Below are 6,082 nucleotides of genomic sequence, written 5' to 3'. Positions count from 1 at the left end.
GATGACAGTTGTGAGTTAAGTTATTAGTCCTAAAAGCCCTGGTTAAAATAAATGCTCTGGAGCTCTGGAAGGCTTCGGTAGAGAGAAATCTGGTGATGGTTGTGATGTATGAACGTGAGGTGGAACCATTGTTTGATGGGTTGAGGTGGTTTGGCCTCGGGAAGCTCTAGATGGTTTTGGTTGAAATTTTTTATGAGATCCCACATTCATGCTTGAAATATGGCATGGGGGTGATTGGTTGAAGAGATACTTGGCTCAACCAATCTATGGTCGAGTGGAACATGGTAGTCCTATACCTGGTTGGCTCTTGCATCATTAATATGAGGTTATTTCTCACTATTATTTCATGAGTATTGTACTCGTTATATGTGGATTATATGGTTTTTGTTTCCTTGGTATCTCTATGCTTATTATGTTGGTTATGAACATGTATCATGATAGTGGCTATGTATGGCTCTCATCATGTTTTTACTCATAAATGAATGAACAATGTATCTATGGCCTAATAGTTGAAATTATAGCTAATATGCCGAGGCATCAATTCTTCTTAGCAATTCTCAGATAAGTATGAGACCCCTATGCTCAATTCTGCTATTAAGGCCTGTATGTTTCATATTTGTGATATGTTTGACGAAACATGTGTCATGGCTAGTAGGGGTCCAGTCTAGTGCTTGTTAATGTTTTTGTAGATATATCATGGTTTTTTTGTGATAATTCATAAACTTGTCATTGAGTTCTGGGTAGTGACCTGGGTTCTCGGCCTAAAAAAGTGGCACAAATCCTGTAGTCGCAGGCACGTGTCTGAGGAAAAAAGTCCCCAGATGCATGGATACCCATGTTGTGGGAGTGTATAAAGCCTCCTAGACGCATGCTTGTCCATATCAAGGGAACTTTTGGGGGTTTAATGGTCTAAAAATGTAGTGGGACCCAGGGGTTGGTTACCTAAGTGGTTGGGATGGCTCTTGGGAGTTATGTTGCTAATGTGGAAGGTATGTGTGATGTCTTTTATCGGTTCCACTTCCTTAACTAACACATAGGCAATCAAATCATATCATAGTAACTTCTCATCACATGTTTACCCCAGTTGGTCGGTTACTTGGGTAGATGTGGGAGGAGAGTGTTACAAAATTTTAAAATTTATCTGTAATTAGATTTTAGTTTCAAGGATCACCATGAGTTCACCTGAATTCCCTACAATTTAATCTAACATGATAATATGAACTCTTTACTTGTCGATGAAAAAAAAACTATGAGAAGGAAGAGATTCAAACAATGCAACAAACAACACTTCCTAATAAAAAATAATTAGACACAACTGCTCTAATTTCCTAATTTCATTCAAAACCCTAAATGCAATGCAAAATATGCAAAATGATAGGATTTTTCTTTTCTTTTCTCTTAGTTTGAAATGGAATGAAAACTAAGATGCAACAAGATCATTGATAAAAGAAATCACATAGAATATGATCGTAATATAAATTTCTTCAAGTCAGGCAACGATCAAGTGAAAATTCACCAAAGATCTAATTGATAAGAAAAATAAAAATCAAAGAAATCCTTACCAAATGCTAATAAAACAAAAACAAAAACAAAAATAAAAATGGCTTTTTAGAGGTAAAGACAAACTCAGAGACACAAAAAAAACTTTTTGAACTCGGGTTGAATGAGGAGCAAGGATAAGGAATGCAAATTTTTGCATCCTACAGGGATTAGCGCAAGTGTAGAACATTAACCAGTGCTTTGTAGTGCAGGTAAAGAGAAGGGACAGGTGTGATGAAGCTCTTTGTCTCAAGATTAGGGGGTTTGTTGAGGTAGTTTCAGTAAAAAAAACATGGCACAAAAACTCAACCAAGCTGAAAATGATGTTTTCTTTAGGTCAATCAATTTCTGAGTGAGTCAATTAAGGTCGCTTCAAGAGGTGAAAAGGGTGTTAAGATGAAGAAAATCACTAAGGGAAGAATTGGTCCCCAGCATAGTTGCCAATTTATTATACATAATTTTAGCGATGGCAGACAAACGTGAATTCCTTAGATCTAGTGGCCTTATCTAGAACAATAGAAGAAAAAAAGCTTCAAGTTTTCCTTAGAGAGATTAGAAAATGGAAAGAAGCCTACCTAGAATCTGTAGCAATCCTTCTTTTCCTCCTTGCTTGTAAGCTCCAACTCTAGCTCCAAGTGCTATAATTAGAACTTGCACATATGACTAAAACAAGAAAAGGAACCACAATCCACGTAGCATAGTCTCAAATCTCTATTCATTGAATCAACATGGCATTGAAATATATGAGTGCAAACATAACACATCAAATATAGGAGAACAAGATGATCTTTGTATTGATAAATATAGGAGAGAGTTTACAACCATAAATAGAAAATGATCTTGTAGATGTCTCCCCAAGTTGACTTGTCCTTCCTTGTCACAAAGCACACCTCAACATAAACCCTAATGAATGAATGTGATGACTCCTTTAGGTTAAAAGCAACATCATCCAACCCAAACCTTATGGGAGGTAGTAAATTTATAGGAGTGTGGTAGTTTAGGAATTTTTATCCAATTGCCAATCTAGGCTTGAGATCCACTTATGATGGGAAGATGAGCTCAATGGATAAGAGATGAGGTCTCCAAGGCAAGATTAGATGGGATTCGAGCTCCTATCCATGGTAAATAGTTAAAACTACCTTGGAAGCTTCTAGAAGAGGAAACTTCGGAATTTTTTTTTTTGAATTTCTAAAATCAATGCACCTACAGAAGGGAGAAATAAGTGCTGACTAGCGCTATTTGAGAGGTATGTAACATGCGGTGAATGCGGGTGGATAAAGAGACAAGGTGCACTGAGGCTAAAAACAATGTTTTTGTCCTAATTGTACTAGAAACTCAAACTTTTTGGAGAAGTGATTCTTAGGGCTTCGTGAAGGGGTTATGACAAAGTGTTCCCGGATTTTAATTGATATGATTTGTAGGCCTATTGTGTTGATGTGACAAATTGGCCTGTAACAATAACCTTGAGAAAATTTCATATCCGATTTGGCGAAGAAAACTACATAATAGAGGCACACTACACCAAGACTTTATAGCTCTATAGATGCATGTCTTCCACACAAAACTTGGGAAAAACAACCTTGCTCACTTTGTTACATAACCTTCAAAGATAATATTTTTCTTATGTTATTCATTTAATTTTATATTTTCGAAATTTTACTCTTCAGTGTGAAGAGAAGTGCGAACACGAAAAAAATAAAATCGGTTGCATGCAGTCCTACATTTTGTTTATATTTTGTTGTATGCATTAAAATTTATTGGAGTTGCTTAGTTAAGAATTTGTCAACCATTGGTTTTAACTTCCTCATGAGAATTCACTAGAATATGTCTCTAAGATGTTCATAACAACTTAGTTTAGATACAATTGTTATTGAGATTTATTTAGGAGATGAAATGATGACATCAAAAGTAAAATTAAACCATAGATAGGTAATATCCTCAACTCCTGCAAAGACATGTATATATTCTTATTGGGTTTTATGATATAATAGAGGAGTGTATTAGGTTTTACGGTCTAACAATAAAGCTTCAAGTAGACTGTCTTAACTTCATACACTCCTAATCTATTATTGAGCTTCAAGATCCATCTTAACTCACGATCTATTAAGCATCAAGAGGGATCAAATCTCTCAAGGTGCAAACATTTCCTCAAGTTTTGCACTCAAAAAAGGTTTGCATGACAAGAGATTTGATCCCTCTTGACACTTGATAGATTTGAAATTGAAATGGATCTAGGTTGGTTTTATTAAAACCTTAATAATACATATAGTTAAATACATGCATTTGACATTTTTCTTTAGAGAAAAAGAGTATAATTTTTGTATGTTAATAATTAAATTTAAATAGGAAATTCTAAAATATCATAATTATGAATATAAATCATTATTATTTTAATTTCTATGATTAAATAAATGTAGATTATTTATATTTTATATATATTTCACATCTTTATATATAGAAATATTCTTATATGTTTATTAATTAAATTTAAATTATAAATTATAAAATACCATAATTACAAAAATAAATAATTATTATTTTAATATGATATGTATATTACAAATTATTTTCTCAAAAAATTATTTATAATTTCATTGAAAAACAAATTAAATTTAATCTTATTATTTTTAATTTTTTATTATTTTTCAATATAACCCACGACATCTAACGCTTAAATGACAAGGGCTCGTTTAATTCACCATTATAGTATCTCCCATACTAAAAACACCCCTCGATCTAAAACAAATATAAGTATTCCATGTCCTTCTATATAAATAAAAAAAAATATATATATATATATTATTAATATAACAAAGTATTTGCTACGAGACACCCGTTTAAGCAAGGCGTAACACAATTTGGATCTTTTAAAAGACTAAAAAGACTTTGCTTCATTAAAACACTTTAAAAAATTATATAATGATTATAAAAGACAAATTGATTATTAATATAATGATTTGCCTCTTAAAACAAGAAAGAGTTTGCATCATTAAAACATTTAAAAAACGCACATGCCTATGATCCAGGCGTTAGACACACGCTCGAGAAAAAATGTAACTTTTATAAATTAATAATTAAATTTAAATATAAACCTAAATTATATGGTAATATATAAATAAATTAAATATATATATATATATAATTAAAAAAATTCCAAAATATTATAATTATAAATATAAATAATTATTATTTTAATTAATTTTAATATGTTATACATATTATAATTAAAAATATATATAATAAAAACAAATTTAATTTAATCTTGTTATTTTTTATTTTTATCATTTTTCAATTTAATCCTTAATGACAACATTAAGGGTTTAATTCACCACTGTATTATGTCCCCTACTTTAAAAACACCCCTCGATATAAAAAAATTAACTATTCCATTTCCATATATATAATATGTATTATTAATATAACAAAGTTTTTGTTGGAAGGCACTCGTTTGACCAAGGCCTAATACAAGTTGGATCTTTTAAAAGAAGAAAGACTTTGCATCATTAAAAGACTTTTAAAAATCGATATAATAATTAGAAAAGACAAATTGGATTATTATTATAATGATTTGTCTATTAAGACCAGAAAGAGTTTGCGTCATTAAAGCACTTAAACCACCTATATGCTTAGGATCTAGGGCCATGCTTATATCATAAGGTGGGGTGGGTAGTGGTGTGGTGTTACATGTTTTACTAAATTTATGATATAAATTGCGTGGGTCGTGGCCCATTTGAATGAATATTGAAAGAGCTTTAGAGCATCTTGAACGTGGGGTATTTGTAAGTGGGTGCCCAATACGAATCCTCTTCCTGATATTTCAGATTCATCACCCCTCGCTAAAAAAATTAGCTATTCTATTTCCCTATATATGATATATTATAACAAAGTATTTGCTTCGAAAAAATCGTTTGACCAAGGCGTAATGTAAGTTGGATCTTTTAAAAACCAAGTTCCTACGTACAGCTAATTGATTATCATGTGTATGAATAGACATGAGAAATGTTATTAACGATTTTTTTAATGAATGTAATTGGTTTATATTAATATTATTTTGTATTATTATTTTCTATTAATTATGAAGAAGTTTCGTAAGTATATAGGGAAAAAAGTTGGGTAGAAGGAAAAAGTACTATGTTTAAGAATTTAATTTCATTTGTAATTTCCAACAAAAAAGTACAATGGATTTAGCATTTTTTGGAGAGAAAAGATTCGTATTGCTCAATTAAGAACTAATTCACATCAAATTCGGTGTGAAACGAGACAGTTGAAAAAGAGTTAGCATTCTGTGGAGAGAAAAAATTCGTATTGCTCAATTAAGAACTAATTCACATCAAATTTGGTGTGAAACAAGACAGTTGAAAAAACCTAAAGAAGCTTGGGAAGAACAGGTGTGTATTTTTTGCACTACTGGGGAAGCGAAATCGAAAAAACATTTCATTTTGGAATGTGATGCTTTCAAAGACATTAGAGACAATTATGGCAATATGTTAGCATTGGTCCCTTGGCATTGTCTTTTTAGCGAGGGGATTGTTTAGAAGGTTGG

Source organism: Pinus tabuliformis, chromosome 1_1 (assembly GCF_031772625.1).
Source record: "Pinus tabuliformis cultivar Carrire ecotype Pingquan chromosome 1_1, CPIR1, whole genome shotgun sequence".
In the NCBI taxonomy this organism is placed as follows: Eukaryota; Viridiplantae; Streptophyta; class Pinopsida; order Pinales; family Pinaceae; genus Pinus; species Pinus tabuliformis.
Note: the sequence above shows the minus strand (reverse complement) of the source record.